Source organism: Pezoporus occidentalis, unplaced genomic scaffold (assembly GCF_034315485.1).
Source record: "Pezoporus occidentalis ecotype Australia unplaced genomic scaffold, CSIRO_AGI_Poc_V1 ctg143, whole genome shotgun sequence".
NCBI classification, from domain to species: Eukaryota; Metazoa; Chordata; class Aves; order Psittaciformes; family Psittacidae; genus Pezoporus; species Pezoporus occidentalis.
This window is the reverse complement of record NW_026913241.1, coordinates 3077695-3095945: the sequence shown is the minus strand read 5'-3', so window position 1 is coordinate 3095945 and position 18251 is coordinate 3077695. Positions and strand designations below refer to the sequence as shown.

The 18251-nt window shown below is 36.9% G+C and overlaps 1 long non-coding RNA gene across 3 annotated transcripts in view; it reads right to left on the bottom strand.

Annotated features, from left to right (window-relative positions):
• The window catches only part of LOC134159253 (uncharacterized), a 51877-nt gene that overhangs the window by 10362 nt on the left and 23264 nt on the right, over positions 1-18251 (bottom strand). The window contains exon 3 of one of the 3 annotated variants that reach the window (XR_009963089.1): positions 17195-17326. The exons of the other annotated variants lie outside the window; for them this stretch is intronic. This is a non-coding gene — a long non-coding RNA (uncharacterized LOC134159253). Of the gene's footprint in view, positions 1-17194; positions 17327-18251 lie in introns of those variants that run through there. 3 annotated transcript variants of the gene reach the window in all.

Genomic DNA, 18251 nt, shown 5'->3' with positions numbered 1-18251 from the left:
CAGTATTTAAAAACCTAGGCATTGTGAAAGTTGTTGAAAGAAGCTAATACACAAAGTCGACTAAACTGGTTAGGCTGTGATGATTTAAACTGTCATTAGAGAAGAGAAATTCTGATCTTAGACGCATGCTTTATAAATACTGTACATTTTTTCCAGACAGCTTCATTACTTTAAACTAAGAAATGCTACAGAACTTTATGTCAAGTCAGACCTGCTCATAATAAAAATATTCAACTTGCACTACCATACACTACTCCTGTTTTTGATATTATCAGCTAAATAGGATTTGTTATGGACAGTACTGGCTGAGAGATCAGTCCATCCTCCTGAGCCATCATGGGTCCTAGACCAGCTGGAGCCTCTCCAGCATTCTTAGCTCCCATATAGGAGCACTGCTCTTGTGGGCCATGGTCTGCAGGTAATAATGTGAGACCTCCAAAACAGTCACCCTGATACAGTATGTGGCTTGCTCCTCCTCAGAACCACTGCTCTTACCCACGCTGTAAACTGGAAACCAAAAATTCCTTGTCTTGCTCTCTTGTACTTCAGGTGAAGGCTTGAACTATTCTGAGGAATCACAGACTGCCTGTCACCTTTCTTTCTTACTCACTATATGATTGCATGTGTCTTTACTGAAATATTGAAATGCTTATATCATGCCTCCCTAAAAGTCTCTCTGTATGTCCCCATCATCATCTGTCTTTTAAATTCTGTTTTATGTCATTGGCGGTGAATGATCTTACATAAAAAGGTTAAAAAATTGATTTAAAATTCTTACAAAGAGCTATATAAACATTGATGATGATTCAATTACATTGTTGTGAATAGTGTTCTTTAAAACAAAACAAAAACGTTTGAGGGCTGCTCATATTAGATATTAACAACTCTACCAATCTGTGCATGTATAGTAGTGACGGAAACTAAAAACAGATACCCTCCCACACAAAATTCCCCCCAACTTACTTCAAGATTACATGGTTGATGAAAGTACAGCAAGTTCTAATTTCTAGTGGGAATAATGGCTTGTAGTTGCAATAATTTAAGGAATAATGTACCCCAACTCTACTTAATAAGGCTATAATTCCATCAAAGGCTTCCGGGGACATCATAAACCATGAGTGTGAAACTCAAGTGGTTTCTTCATGTCACCAGAAGGCTGAGATGGAATTACAGTCTTAATTTATATTCATTTTGAAGGAGCTTTGTTTAATATTGCACATAGATTGTGATTAATGCCTTTGGAACTGCCAAAAACTATTAACTGTGTTCATGGCCTTTTGAAGCCACCAGAAGTCAATTATGCCACTGACTAGTGATTCTCAGAAATTCTTTTTTCAAGAGCTATGGCTCAGCCAGCGCAAACTTGTATAACTATGCTAAAGTTAACATCAATTCAGTCAGGTATATTTATCGCTTTTCTCCTTTGTATTGAGTGAAAATGGGAAATCTTTCTTCCATCTAAGTGCATAGCTCTTTATTTATAGAAGTTCAAGCAAATTAAGGGGAAAATTAATTGGAAGCATTTGGTTAACTTAATCACTGAACATCATTGAATAAATATGGTTTTATTTAAAGGATTTTTCAGTTAAATGCCAATGATTTGTCCACATCACATTAACTGTGCAGGGAGAAGCTTTATTAACAGAAGGGAAATCTTTTTGTTTAAAGACTGCAGGTAATCCATTTTAAAAAGTAGGATTACATGGAATAGCCTAGAGAGCCCACAGACAAAAAAAAAACCTTTGGCATGGGAAAAAAAAAACAAAACCCCCAAAAAAAAACCTCAGAGAGGGAAATCCAGTTCTTAAATAAGTTGTGGATCAAAGTTACTAAAGGTAAAATAATGTCCAAATAATCTTCTGGTTAAAATAGCATTCAAATAATCTTCTGGTTACTCAGAAAGTTTTCTCTTCCTTTCCTACACTGCAGAGTAGGATTCAGTTTTGGATATAAGAATGTCAGACCAACAGTCCACCTAACTCAATAGTCACTCCCTAACAAAGGAGAAAGGAAATAGGTGTTAGGGAGTATTAAGGAGCTACACCAATTTCAGAGGGAGTTAGAGGGTACGTTCCTCCATATTTCCTACAGTATTCATTTATGGGCATATTATCCTTTAATTTTCTAATCACTCTTTGGGCTTGTGGATACTGCCTGCCTCCACAGCCTCCTAGGACAGAAAGTCCCAGTGTCATTGTTCAAGGGATAGCTATTGAAAAATGTGGTTTAGTATGATCTTTCTGAATACCACTGCTTGGCTAAATATAGGGATTTAGCATCACTGGGATGCTTTATGGTATACCATCTCACTGGCATGTTTGATTGTATATCATCTAGGCTCAGGCTTCCTCTCCTGAAGGGTCTCAGCAGGTCCTGTGTGGATATTTACCAGCTTCTTGCTGATTTGTTAGATATCATAGAGGATCTGATACAGTAAGAAATGCCTGTATTTAGGTAACGGCATTGAGCCAAAATGTTTACATGTGTCAGAGAACCTGCCATAAAATGTATTTCCTTGGAGATGACATTGTGTCAATTTCTGAAATTCCTAGTGTTGAATGGCTGATATGATTTATACTTTTGAACAGAAAATACATTGTCAGTGTAATCTCAGATCCTCTTTACAACAATATATTCCAAATAGGGAATTTATATTTGTAATTGGTTAAGATCAGATAAAGATAGAAATTGGCCAAAAGACTTTCAATAAGAGGTTCATGTGATTTATTTCTAAGATGATAGTAGTGCAAATTAGTCTTTAAAGGCAAAAACATGACAACATATTATTCTGTTATATGGTACTTCTGAATAAGATAAATGTATATTCTACACCCCAAACTGAAAAAGCAACATAAAAATGTAATGAAAAAAGAAATGCATAGAGTCATAGTTTAACCCCATCCAGCAATTAAGTACCACACAGCCTCTTTCTCACAGCCCCCATGCCTCTGGGATGGGGGAGAGAACTGGAAGAGTAAAAGTGAGAAAACTCATGGATTGAGATAAGGACAATTTGATGGGACAGAAAGGGAAGGTGAGAATAAGCATATACAAAACAAAGGATACATGGTGTAATAGCTCACCACTCACTGATCGATGCCCAGCCAGTTCCCAAGCAGCAGCCCCCAGCCAACCTTCCCCCCAGTTTGTATACTAAGCAGGACATTATGTAGTCTGGAATATCCCTTTGGGTAGTTTGGGTCAGCTGACCTGGCTGTGTCCCCCTCCATCTTCTTGTGCTTCTCCAGCCTTCTCACTAGCAGGGCATGAGAAGCTGAACAGTCCTTGTCTTAGTATAAACACTAGTTAGTAACAACTGAAAACATCTGTGTGTTATCAACATCATTCTCCTGCGAAATGCAAACCACAGCACTATACCACCTACTAGGAAGAAAATCAACTCTATCCCAGGTGGAACCAGGACACATAGCAATCCCATCTGGCTTTTGGAAGGAGATGTTCTCAAGCCCAGGACCTGATTCAAAAGGCTACCTGTGATGAACCACTGTAACATTACAATAACAACTATAACAATCCTAGCACGGACCAGAAAAATTCAAGCTAGGCGGAAGGTTTTCACATGATATGTGAAGATAATATCACTTGGCATGGGGTGTTTTGAATGCTGAGTGTTTACTAGCCTTCAAAGAATGTTGGAACACATGAAAGGAAGTACAATCCAATCAGGGTATTTAAAACAAAACAACTCTGCCTGAGAAAGTCTCAGAATCAACAATGTTTGGAGGCCAAGAAAGAATTCTCAGTTTCAGTACTACAGGGATGTCTTGTTCTCACGGTCTTCCTAGGCATTTTGTCTTGCACAGAGTCAGATACACTGCTCGTCTGAAACAATCCTGTAGAGTTGCTGTTTGCTTCCTTCTCCCCACAACAAATATTAAATCCTAGCTTTGCTTCCTGAGGCAGATTGCAAATTTTACAGTGTCCACATGTAACATTTGCAATTATTACCAAACTGCTTGTATATTTTATCCTTCTGTGGAGCCTAGTGCAACCCTTAATATTCCTGGCACTCCTTTGTTACTATTTCATAAGTAATCACCTCTACCTGGCTTCTCTGAAAAATTCAACAATTCAATTCAGCCCATGTCAAAAATAAGTCTACCCTCTGAAAGTTTTCTTCTTAGTAACAGCCAATGCTTTGAAAGAAACACTGGTGGAACTTGCCCAGGTTGCTCTCCTTGTTTAGGAGTTTCAGCACTGGAGGAGGTTTCAATTGCTCCAATCCACTGCTCAGGATACTTAAAAAAAAAAAAATAAATCTCTTTATAATCTTGACACTTGTGGTCTCAAGCCATTCTCCAAGAAAAGGTGTCCTCAGGAGTTATCTACTTCATTTTGTGTTTCAGTTCCTGTTGCTATTGAGTAACCAGAAGTATCTTTTCTTCAATTTTTGATATTCCTTCTCTAAAAAGGAGCCATAAAGGACAGAATTCTGGATACACAGAATTAAAAGCAATCAATAAAAAAATTGGAACAATTAAAAGCAATCAATAAAAAAATTGATCTACCGAAATATTCTGGTGTATATGCGGTTTGCATGTACAATGCTTTTCTGATCAATGGGTGAAAAATAGCGATGAGTTCTGGAACTCTGAAACATGCATAACATTTTAAAAGATTTATTTCCAACTGCATATAAGAACAATTTAGGTTTGTTTTTTTTTTTTTGCCCTCATAAGATAGCAAAGCACTGTGGCACATTGCCCTGCGATTTCAAGATGTGACTGGATCAAGCCCTCAGCAACCTAGACTGATCTCAAAGCTGATTGCACATAAGCACAAGGTTGGATGAGAGGCTTCCTGAGGTCCCTTTATCCTGTGACAGCATATTTGTATGTCTTACGTTGCTGTAAATAAATAAATAAATGGGGGGGGGGGGAGTAAGGAACAATTTCAAGTTTTTTATTTGTTGTGATCAAAACAGGGAGTGGCTTTGACAAATTCCTGCAGCAATGGACTCCATTTACCTAGACACTGCCTTTGCCAGCAATTAGTTTTTATTAGCTTTTCTGTTCTGCATCAAAATTGGAAATGGAGTTTGCTAATAAGAACTTGCCAATTTTTTTATCCTGGAATGATCTGTGAAATATTTTCCATTTTTGAAACTTTATTCCTAGCAAAAATATGCAAAAAAGAGAAATTGCAAATGGTAAATTGGAATTGTACATTTGTTGATATTATTTTAATGAGCTGTTAAATATGAATATTTATTACACTGGATTTAGAAGGTGTCAGCTTAAAAAACCCATAATAATAATGAGATGTTGTACATGTTCACTGATATTCCTCTTTACTATTTTCTAGGTTTGAGTGCTGCAATATTTATTTGCAAAGTTTATATACTTTGAATGATACTTTTCAAAGAATTTATTGCCAACGTGGACAAATTGTGGGAAAAGTATAAAATGGGCTCACGAGTTCATTTTGTACAGAAGGACTTCCTTATATTAAAAAAATATTTCCAATAAACCAAAGTCTTTTCTCCAAGTAGAACTAGCTGAGAGTCATAGGCCAAAACAAAGTTTTTTTAACTCAGTGGTGATTCTTATTCCCTCCACAGAAATACAGCCAAGAAATGTGTGCTATGGGAGATACACATGCACTGTGGAAAGAGATCATTTGTGTGTATTTGTATATACATATACATGTATAAATGTGAATACCCATATATAAATAATACAGCTGTATAAATACAGCTACACATACTAAGCAAGGGGGAGCATTCCTGAGTCTTCCTTAACTTCATTCTGTCGCCTGAAGCCCTGCTAACAACAGTTAGTTACAACAAAGTGGGATGCAGCAGCATTAAGTATGATGAGAAAGATGGTTAAATTCATACAGGGCTTATGGAGACACATGTTAAAACTTTAGTGCAGAGGATTCACAAGGAAAGGAAACAGTGGTGTGTTAGGACATCTTTGTTACAACCTTTTTTAATAGAAGTTTTCAAGATTTCTACTTAATTGACCTCTGGAGAATACACAGTAAATTATTTTTTTCTTCCCATGCATTTCAACTTAATCTAATTGAGCATAAATTGAAAGAAAATACTTTCCCTTTCTCACAGTCTGTTATTTGTCTCCAAGGGCCGCCACCACCACAGATAAATGATCTTTGAATCTCTCCAACAGTTCACTGTTCTCAGGGTATCATCAGAACCTCCTCATACGAACATAGATTTGTCTCAATTAATTAATTGAATCCGCAGCAGATACTGCCAGCACCTCCTGTACTTTGTGTAGCTCACTAAATCAGCAGAGCACTGTATATTTCCTGTTAAAGGATACACATCTGGAGTTCATGCTGGAGCTCCAGCCTGTCCAGCGCAGCAGCACAGAAACAGCAGCGATACCGTGGCCATTTGTCAGCCCAGGCACATCGCTGTTGCTGTTATCAGAATATTCCCAGGCACAGTAAAGCAAGATGATAAGCAGCACAGCAGTGCAACAAGCAGCAAAAGCAGTAAGCAGCCACTAATGAGCACTGGATTCTAATGTATAGTGAGGCAAGCAAGCCCCATGGCAAGCAGAGGAGCCTGCTGATTAATAGCTGAACACCAATAACAGCTATAAATTTGATCTAGCACATTCCTATCAAAGCTGTTATCTCAAGCTCCATGTTGGGTGCCAAAAGGACTGTCCTGGTTTAACGTAGCAACTAAGCACCATGGAGCCACTCGCTTATACCCACTCAGTGGGATGAGTGAGAGAATCAGGAGGATAAATGTGGGAAAACTGGTTTGAGATAAAGACAGTTTCATAGGTAAAGCAAAAGCTGCACACACCATCAAAGCAAAACAAGGATTTCATTAACTGCCTCCCATTGGCAGGCAGGGGTTCAGCCATCTCCAGGAAAACAGGGCTACATCATGAGTAACAGTTACTTGGGAAGACCATAAATCTGAACATCTCCCCTTTCCTTATTCTCCCCCAGCTTTACATGCTGAGCATGATGCCATACAGTTTGGGACATCCCTTTGGTCAGCTGGGATCAGCTGTCCTATCTGTGTCCCCTCCAAACCTCTTGTGCCTCCCCGGCCTACTCACTGGTGGGGTGAGGTGAGAAGCAGAAAACACCTTGGCTCTGTGTAAGCACTGCTCATCAGTAACAAAACATCCCTATGATGTTACCAACACTGTTTTCAGCACAAATCCAAAATACAGCCTGATACTAGCTACCATAAAGGAAATTAGCACCATCCCAGCCAAAACCAGTACATCTCAAACAGTGTTTAATCTGTCTTTAAAAATATTAGTAGAACAACTATGAACCCAAGTGAACAAAACTGTTAACATTCAAAAAAAGTGGAGTTACCTGAAAAGCTTAAGGAGATGTACTGTTTCATTTAGAAATAGATGAAACTACAATTCAAGACACTCTTCCTAGAGCATGTTAGTAGATATATTTTTATTTGGATTAGGGTTCTGAGATTACAATTACTCTAAAAGAGTCTGAAGGCCTCAGATACATATGCACCAGCAAAGTCTATAAATTATTGAGAAACTGATCTCAAATTTCTTACTCTTTTTTAAACTCAGCCTTTACATTTGGAGCAGCTCTGTCTTGTTCCTCAAGTGCTTTCTTGAATACCTGAGAACTTCCTTTCCCCGGAGTCCAAGTGTAATGAAGCCTGAGGTGTCCAAGGAAGCGTTGGTACTGAACATACTAAGTAAAATTAATGGTTCAGATGTAGCGCTCTCTGCTGTCAAGTTCCTTGTTCTTTATTTGTGGTCCTACACAAGCGGCTTTGTTTAATCATAAGGTAAGGAGCCACGCAGGCTTTTATTTAGTTATGTGCAGAGTGCTTTCATTCTGAGTAATTTTTACACCTGAATCTCTGCTCATAACATATTGTTGGCTTTTATCATGGAACTTTTACAATATTTAAAGACTCGTATTTGAAAGTTGCAGATTTCTAGATATTATTCATTTAAATTCTTTAGGTTGGTGACCTTTAAAAGTCTACATGATTAAGAAGTATTTAAAAAGGTGGGGTTGGATCTTGAATGAATTACAATTTATTTTACTTTCCTTCTTTTTTTTATGCAACTGTTTTCTAAAAGTAAGGAAAAAAAAAAAAAAAAAGTCTTTCCAGGAATTCATTTTCTGATAACATTCTGAGTGTTCAAAAGAATTCAGGTATCACAGATTCAGGAAAAAATTATTTCCACTAAAACTGGTATAAGCTACTTCCTTACTGCTTAATAGGTGTGAATTTGAACTCCTTCCACTGACTCCCCCCCCCCCCCCCCCCTTGCTTAACCTTTCCCCTCTCATTATTCCCTAGTATTTACAATTTAGATTATAATCCTCACATAATTTCACTCTAGGTCTGCATTCAGTGTCTGACAGATCTACCTGTAAAGAAAACAAATTTGCACCCCTTTCACATAGGCTTTGTAAAGGCTTCTTATTGGCAGTGTCATTAGGTATTAGGAAATAAACTTTATGTAATGTCCTCTTCAGTGACACTCCTTGAACAAAATCTTATCAAAAGTTTATTAAGCAACATTTATGACAACTGGAGTCTGATTCAGGATGTGCATTAAGCCCATTTCTTTGTTGTACTTTACAGCCTCAGCTCTTAGGATACTGAAACCACTGATATGTATGAGACAGATAGAAAAGGGAAGCAACAGAATGTCTTTTCTACTACTCCATCCAGCCCCTCATTGATTATATATCACTCCAGTTTATTTGTTGTTATTTTTTCAATTAAGTAATTTCTAACTTCTAGCTTTCCTCTAATGTGTGAGGAACATAATAGTAACAAATGTGGACCCGTGCTAGTCAGGAAGAAAGTAAAAGGGAAATGCAGGCAATGGAAGATCCCTTTGCCAGCGTCCAGACTGAGGTGAAATGAAGCATCTCCCATTCACAGCAAAGGAATATATATAAAAAAGCCCTACAAACCAAAACCAAACCCAACCAAACAAAACAAGGACAAAAAGTTGCTGATTTTTCACAAACCCTCCCTGGGGTTTTCAGTAAAACTGATGTCCTTGTCAGATCCATTGTTAAGAGCACTGGGTATTTGCTCAGCTGCAGAAATCTGGAGTAAAAGATTGTAGGTTCACTGAAATGGCATTTTCCAATTAAATTGTGTTTTCCTGGAAGTTCCCCAAGCTCTACCAAACACTACGGTTTTACATCCCATGCAAACTACAGATTTGCATCATTTTTGCATGACAGATTTTTGAATCCATTTTACATACATAAGACTTGGGGAAACAAAGCTTTGCAAGGTGAACATTACAAAATATCCAGTGCTTTTTCTTTCTCCCACAGGCTTTCCTGCAGGCACAGATAATAGGGACATTAGTTATTAAATTGGCACTGCATCTTTCTCTATTTCTCTATCATTTTCAAACAGGTTAATTAAAGCATATTTATATGCCAGCTAAATAGAAGGTAACGTGAGTCACAACAAACTTCAGCACCCATTTTTTACATAAATCCTCCTAAACTTATAAATGTCCTTCATTCACTTCCAATAACTGTCTTTTGGAAGATGCAAATATCTGCATCTTCTTTTTTTTTTTTTGGAAAACAAAGCAAATGAGTTATAAAAATTGCTTTTCATTTTTTTTAGGTGGAACTTTCTATTTTCCAGAATTCTGTACTGTTAATAATCTGATTGCAAATAAGCTCAAAAGAAGTTATTTTACACAGTTATGGATAAAAAAAAAGTGAAAAGGTAGGAGAAAATATCCTCTAAGATTAAGAGGAGAATAACTGCTGGTCATGTAGCTCATGGCATGTGCAAAGGCACCAGTACCAGGCACCTCAATCTACTTTTAGCCTAAATGAGCAGGTGAATGAAGGAAACAGTTCATCCTCAGCCTCTCTTGGGACAGATGTTTGCACAATTTCAAGTGCATCTTCTATATACAGTTCTAACAATGAAAATCTCAGGTACCGCTGGAATGCAAAAATCTTAGTAGCCACAAGTACACAAACCTGGCGTATCTTTTGCGCGGGTCAAGACTCAAAAACAAAGTATTAGGTCTCAAGTTACATTGTTTCTCCTTTGTGTATGCTCTGTAACCAATAGCAAAATGAAACAGTATAGCACAGTCTTGTTTCACAGTTTCACACTTGCAGACAATGTGAAGGTGCACTAACTTTTGAAGCATCAGAAGTACACCCTTATATTCAGAAAATTTAACTCTACAGATCTGGTTTTATATATTTTCTTAGATTTTTCTTTTCCCTTTAATATGGTAAATTCCATGAAACTGTCACTGATAAACAATGAATACGGTATTTCTGTGAAGCTAATGCACAGGTTTGGTTTATTCTACTGTACCCTGAAACACCATCATACAACATTTTAGCACAAACCAACTTGGATCATATGCTACCACTGATTTTCAGTCATACTTTTTCATTGATTGCAGTGGAAAGTTCTCGTTATGCATCCCTGGCGTGAAATGGCCACAGTTAGTAGGAAAGACCAAAATAAGCATCAGGAACTTTGCTCAATATTGCGAGCAATCACAAAACCAGAGTTATTTATCCTATGCTACAGAATAATTGCAGCATAAAACCCCAACTTTGGGTTTTTTCTTAATAAACATCATTCCTCAGGAACTAAAAGTAGGCAGATTAAACCATATGAATCAGGATTACTTTCTGCAGAACCAACAAATAAAATCTTCAGAGCCTGGTGTTTCTCACTGTAGGAGCCATGTTGTTGAGGGAAATTATTTTCCCTATGGTAGCTTAAAAATCAGTTTTGCACTCCTGGAATTGGAAAGAAAATTCACAGGATGTAAAAAGCACACAGCCCTAATTATATCTCCCTTTCACAGCTTTAAGAGAAAAAAAAATATAGGCAGATGAGTCAGGATAACATTTTGGGCTTTTCTTATATGCATTATTGGATGCTCATTCCCTATAGAATTCTGTGCGTGATCCTAAATCTACTGGAGGGAGAGTTTTAAATATTGATGCCAAGAAACACACTTCCTTTTTAGGAAAAAAACATGGGCACTTTTTAGAATTTGGGTATGAATGTCCCTTATACTGTTGTACCAAAAAACCTCATGCAACATGGTTTATCACTTTTATCTGTGTTGTGTTTTCTGAACGGTTTACAATACTTAAAGGGCTTATTTACTCCCATGCTGCAAGTTATTATTATTCACGTGTCCTAGATAACAAGGAGGTTTAAAGTAGGGTATACAAGAAATCTGTGAAATGGGATAGAGTCGAATGTAAGAAGCTTTCCCACTTCTCATGCCATGAGTTTAAACCCTGAACTGTGATTTTCCCCATTAGCAATTACAATGTTTATGTAATTCCTCATTCTCCTATTCTCTACTCTAACTCAACAATTCAGTTAGTAATACACCTGATCTGGCTGGCAGTTCTGGCTGCGGGACTTTATGAGCTCCTCTTCCCTCTCAGCAGGGCTTGGAGATGCTTCTTTTCTTAGTCAAGCATCACTGATAGGGAAATCATGTCAGTTCTGGCTGCCTTTGCTCCAGCTTACATTTGATCTGAACATCTTTTCTCTTGATCCTTAACTTTTGCTACTAAGTGCTTTTCTTTTGCAGCGAGCTTGTTCTAGCCCCGGTTTCCATTAGTCATGTTGAGATCTGAGATTGTTATTCAGTCTTTGCATGCTGGAATCCACTTCCACAAAAAAGCCAGCCTCATTGTCTCACTTCTGTGCTGTGGAGTTCATTTCTTCAATGATCTGACTATTGTTCACTTCCATTTCTGCCTTTGCAAACTGAAGTGGAGCCATGCTGCTGGCTGTCTGAGGAGAGAAACATGGGCCTGCTGTTTCTCAATGGAATTGGGTGAGGATGGCAACTCTGGTGGGAAAACAGGTTTCTCTTCCTGAAAGATTATTCTGTAGTCCTTGCTTTTATCATGAGCACATTTATCCCAGCTTTCCTGCCTTGCAGAGTCAATGCTTTTCATAGGAAAAGAATGGCAAGATATGATTCTTTTAGCTAGTAACCCGTCTTTGATGCCATCTTTCCAGAACACTCAAAAGCTTGATTTTAAAGTCCACTTATCCCCAGATTTTCCTTCATATTGTTTATAGGCTTAAGAACTTAAAATGTAAGGAAGAACATCAATAGTTTTAAAATTCACTTGACATCCTGTGGGATAATAGTGTGCAGCACAGAGGAATATCCCAGACTACCTCATTCCTGAAGATTAGCAGCAAAACTAAAATTACTGTAAAGTTTTAGAAAGCTATAAAGAAATATGTAAGATGACTTAAGTAATGTTCCAAGGAAGTAGGTTTTGTATTTTTCAAAGCTTTTTGGCAAGTGTTTTATGCTTGGTTCAATTTCTATTTTCTTTTTTTTTTTTTATTACACCATCAAAGCAAGTCAGTTCTACAATATCTTCTTTACTCGTTTGGTCTGTCTCCAACTTTGATATTCTCATTTTAGGGTCAGCTCTAAGAACTCAGAGCTCTCCCCAGACAGAAAGTTTTATCACTTCTTCTAGGTTTGCTGACCCAGAAAAAATCTAGAAGAACAAGTAATATGAAGAAAGTAGGCATTTAGAACAAAGAAAAAAATACAGATCTCAAGACAGAAATGCAGTCAAGCACAGGGGCATTACTAAGGAATAAGGAGAAAGGATGTCCAAAACACTTAAGGCCCACAGATGAATCGGGGAATAGAGTTAAGGAAGGGATGTCTTTGGAAAGATGTGTTTCCTGCACTACCCACCCTGCACTTTTCTTTAAATGTGGCAAAATAAATATATTAATAAAATACACATAACTCTTTCATAAAAATATCTGTGACCAACCAGAAATCTTTCAATAAGGTTTATGTTCTTGAGATATAGAAATAGTATTAAAAATCCCTTCCTAAACCCCATAATTTCTGCTTCAGTGATAAGTGACACTGATATCTTCAGTTTTACTGTTAACATACTCAGGCAGTTTCAGACAGCTTTCTGTCCATTTGACTTTTTTTAAGATACCTTTGATTTTGTTTGAACAGGCAACAAAACCCAGGCATTTCTTCCAGATTTAGTTACAGAACATACACTACTTCATCATCTTAAGCAGGCTACTCAGTCTACTTAAAGAATGTTGTTGATTTTTCAATGTTTGTGCAGCTACAGTATATCTGACCTAAAACTCTTTTAAATGAAAGACATCTATTGAATCCAAGAGCTTTGAGGCATAAACCAGTCAGCCTTTCACTAGCTCACTGAAATGCTGTGGTTAGATCTATGATTCATGTTTCCTTCCAATGCCTTGGACTTGAATGTACTAATTCAAGAAGTTAGTAATCATAAGGCCAGTATTTTATAAGCTGTGAATGTTATAAGAATGCAGATATATCAACTCAGTACTGTTTTTTTCTGAACAGAATGATTTGTTGTTTTTCAAGTACAATTCAGCTTCAAAATGAAATGAAAGAAGAAATATCAAACTGCAATATAAAATTGCAGTTCAAAGCTGGAATTTACAAGAATAAGCAGTCACAATCAGTGGCATTAGGAAAACAAAGACAGGTAGATAAGATGTTACTTTGCAACCACAGATAACAAAACAAGTTACTGATTTAAATAGAGACTAAATCTATAGATCGGTTTTTTAATTACATTGATATCATTGACTTTATCATTAGGCTTTACCAGAATCACTAGCTAGATTTATATAATGTGGCAGCAGGTTTAGTAAATGTGGGTGTAGATTGTTTTGAATAAGGTATAAAAATAAGGATATTTAGGGAAAAACCAAAACAAAACAAAAAACCCCCACAAAACACTGGGATGAAAATCCCAACTGTAGGAAAAGCTCTTAATTAACTTCAAGAAAGATCAACGGGATCATTTATCCGGCTATCACTGTATGGAGATATATCAGTAAAGAAACACAGATATCTACTTGCTGAGTACAAATCAAACCCTTCAGTTTGCTAGAAAGTAGAAGAGAAAAAGACACTAATTGTTTTATTGTTCATATGCCTTCATATGCCTCATTCCTCAACTAAATTGGGTAAATAATACAAATTTTAATATTAAAAGAAATATTTCCTGCATTTAATTAAGTGCAATATATTTTAGAATATGAATTCATTTTTTCAGCTTAAATAACTGCTTATCAGGCACCACCGACAACCACAATTATAATTAAATACTTACTCTAATAGATATAATTCAAGAGTTTTCTGTTAAATCCTAATGCTGAAAACATTACTGGAGTTGCATAATGCATGTGATAACAATTGCCCTGAGAATTATTGCAGGACCTGCGAAGGTCCTTCCTCTTCTGCCTGGGTTTGTAGAATTTCAGTGGAGTCCCCTTAACTTTGTAGTGAGAGAAGAAAGTTGAGTTAGAGCAGGAGATAAGGAGGCCTTCAAGTTCCTAGACCAGATTTCATTCCTTCCCTGCTAGACAGCTAACATGAAGAATGATTGCCATCTACAAAGCCTTTAATCTGCCCCACTAAGATAAATAAAATGGGGAGCAATCAAAATCTTCAGGATACCCTTCACACTGTATCATATATGGTCAAATTACCTATTTTCACCAGATTAAGCTCCATTTCAGTATATTTCTGAAAGGATGTGATAGAAACACACTGTAGAGCCAGGATGCTAGGGACTGGTATTTTAGGTTTATATAAAGTAAATCTTAACCTGACATTTTTTCTCAATCAGAGGAAGGAAACGATGAACCAAGAAATCTGGGTCTGCTGTGTGTCAGAAGATGATCCCAAGGGAGAGAAGTGGTAGAAGAAAAAGAGTATTTGCTTTAGTTTCTTAGACATACACAAGTAGAATCACTAGAGGACAATTTCCTGCTCCTGTGAAGAAACCTGAGTGGAAAACTCATGTCACAATTAGCAGCAGAGATTCTGTGAATTGCCTTGTAACCACTGATAAAATTCAATTGCTTGAGTCAATGCAAAGGAAACCATACTTGGGTGCACTATCCTTCCTTTGGGAAAAAAGAAATAAGTCATGACAACTTTCCTTGGAAGTGTTGCAAACAATTTCTCAATCCCACCGAACTTTTCTGGATTGTGTGACAGATAATTTCACATATCCATCATTTAAAAGCTATTATGGGATATCTTGGCCTCTTGTGTCACTGACATGCAGATAAACCACCATTCTTATTTCTTGTCTTTAAGCAAATAACATCACTGAAGACCATATCTAACCTTACTGATAGGTGTGTGTCACACCCAGATTGCTACTATTAGAATTATTCCCTTAAATCCCATACAAACTTTGCACCAAAACTTCCTTCTAGGGAAGGAACAGGAAGGAGAGGAAAGGGCTGGTGCATTCCCAGATCTCACTTCAAGAAGTCAGGGTGTAGCTGGGGTAGAGTGCTGGACCTAGAAGCTCAGAAACATAGAAGTGGCTGGTTTAGATATAGTCACACAGTCTGGAGGATAGTGACCTGAGCCTTGCAAATTGCTTGAATCTTAAAAACAGGATAAATGTGGTATTTTCATTGTTTACTATATTAAAGCACTGTAAGTCCATTTCTGTCAATTCTGTATGCTCAGTACAACTGTGAATTACAAAATAGTTTCCATTTTTTTAATTTAATGGAGAATTTGTGAAATCTGTTATCACTACCAATATAGTAGAATCTAAAGTTTACAATTGCCTTATTTTGCTATACGTTTTCCTGCAAAAATTTATAGTTTGAATAAAAGAAGCTGAAAAATTCTAAACATATAAATGCATTACACATGGCATAGGTGGTTATATCTTTTTGTTATTGATGTGAAATTGAAGAACAGAGGTGATAATTAGCCAAAATGTACATATAAATTTCAAAATATTAGCCTTCCTAGTTCGAAGACCCTAATGCCACCCTGTTGATTCTCCCTAAAATACAAAAGAGTATGTTTCTGTCCCAGATGAATCATGATTTGGTGTTCTTCGCAGGAGCTCACTGCCAGATGCTGTGCCCTTTCACCACCAGTCAGCATGCAGGAATCATAGTACTATGAGAAGCCAGCTATGTCAATCCAGTTTTGGTAGTTCTCTGATGAGGTCTGTGTTGCCTACCTGAAACTCAAGTCAAAACGGGGCACTTCCACTAACTAGATCCTAGCTGCATACATTGGAAAAATCTGAATGAAGAACATCCTCAGAATGTTAGCTCCCAGTCCTTGAATTTGTTCCACTGGTGACCTGCCATAGCCCTTAAAAGCCAGCAGTCTGTGTCTCTGCCACATTCAGCATGTCTGAAATCACTGCTCATTCCAGGGAGACATTTGCCCTTGTCCTGAAGGAAAGGGACTTGAGGAGCTTTGTTACAAGGAGAGAAAGTGAGGATTTTTTTCAATAGACAGGTTTAAGTCTTTCAGTGTTTTGTTATTTTGAAGTAAGAAGGAGAGTTTCTATGCAGTAAAACTAACCTTAGTTAGTTTTATGCTGAAATGGTTTTATACGGGTAGGTGTCTGGCAGCTTTGCAGTAGGCTATGCAAAGAGCATGAAGGTTAGAGAAGAGGACAGAAAGAATATTAACAGGGAAATTAATAATTTTATGAGTTTTATAGAATGGCTTGGGCTGTAATGATAGTATGCATTGTGATATGCAGTACCTACTGAAAGTCATAGTTAATGGTTAAGAGTAGATAATATTTAGCATTTATATAGTGCTCCACAGCTTCAAAGGACTATGCAAACATAAATGAATTAATCCTCAGGATTTTAAGATCTCTATTTAGATAGGTAGATTCCTCTTAGAGAGTTCTATGTAACACAGATGATTACATCTACTTACAAAATAGGGCAAACAACAGCAATAATACCACTGGCTTTAGGAATTAGTTAAGCACCATTATTCCTCTTCTGCTGATGAAAAATCTGAGGTTTAACTATCAGGAAATTTCTGTGAAGCATGTAAATGACAGAGCTGAAAAGGAATTTTAGGAATGGCCTATCTTTTGAATCTTATTTCCTGTCTGCTAAGGAAATCTAAGGAGCAATATCATTTAATCTAAAGATATTTTGCTATTTCACATCACTAAAAAGTTCACAGTCATAATACTTGTGTCCTCATAACATTTCTATCACAATAGTATAATTTGCTAATATTTGTTTGAAGCCTACATCATAAGTAACTTTGGGGTATGGGAAAAGCATTCATCTAATATGGTCAGATTCTGACCACTGTCAAAGAAAAGACCAGTTTCGCAGCACCTGTTAATTTATCTATTTGGTGCTTTTTAAAAGCTCTTTCCTTATTATCCATCTTCTCAGCTTTTCAAATACAGCTAACACATGGCTTCAATAAGGTCTGATGTGGTGCAAAGATGTCCACCAGAGTCTGCAGAGATCCTGTAATAACATTGGTCCCACTTAGGAGTTAACTCAGAGGCCTGATGATAATTAAAAATGTCAACATCATTAAATATTTCATTTTTCAAATATGAACCAAGAGGTTGAGTCACATATTTGCATAATTCATATAACAGCCATCTAATTTTGGTGATTGAATTGATGACACCTGGGATGTCTAAACTTTGGGTTTTTTCTCTCTAATCCACAAGTCAGACAGAGAACTTTTCTGATCCTATCAGTGTACTGAAGCACCACTCTGGGTATTCAAATCCAAAAATCTGAGAGAGCACAGACAATCTTATTGTGGTTATTCACATCATTTGTTTTAAGTATGATGGCAGCTGATATGCATGGAGCATAGAGAGCTTTTCTCACTTTATTGTTCCTGCTAGGAAGATAAATGGCAATGTGTCAGTCAACAGTATTTTAATATTAAGCTTTCTTTATCAAGTGGGACTAAATGGTATTACAGCATTGCAGCAATTATCTTATTACAACCTAGCTTTTAAGTTTACTAAATTGGATTTTAAGAAATTAACTCAGTTCTGCAGAAACAAACTTACTAACAGTGCAGCCTGGTAACCTCTTGTTTTACTTTATTTCATCACTAATATGCAGAAAAATATCCCCAGAAATAGGCAAGGAGTACAGCCAAGAAGATTCTTCACAGTGTAGGTAACTTGGCTAACTCTATTCTGAACCTTTTGCCACGCAATTTAAAATGCTAAATCTTACAAGGTTTACATTATAAATGTGTTTCTGGTGTTGGCAGCTGTGGGGGTCTTTTGGGATGTGCATGGGTTTTTGCATGAATATTATAATATACAGACCTAGAATTTTATTATTGGGCAGTAAATTGCTTTGCTAAGGTAGTTGTAAAAAATTAAAACCCAAAATGTCCTAGGATAAAATCTCATCTCAT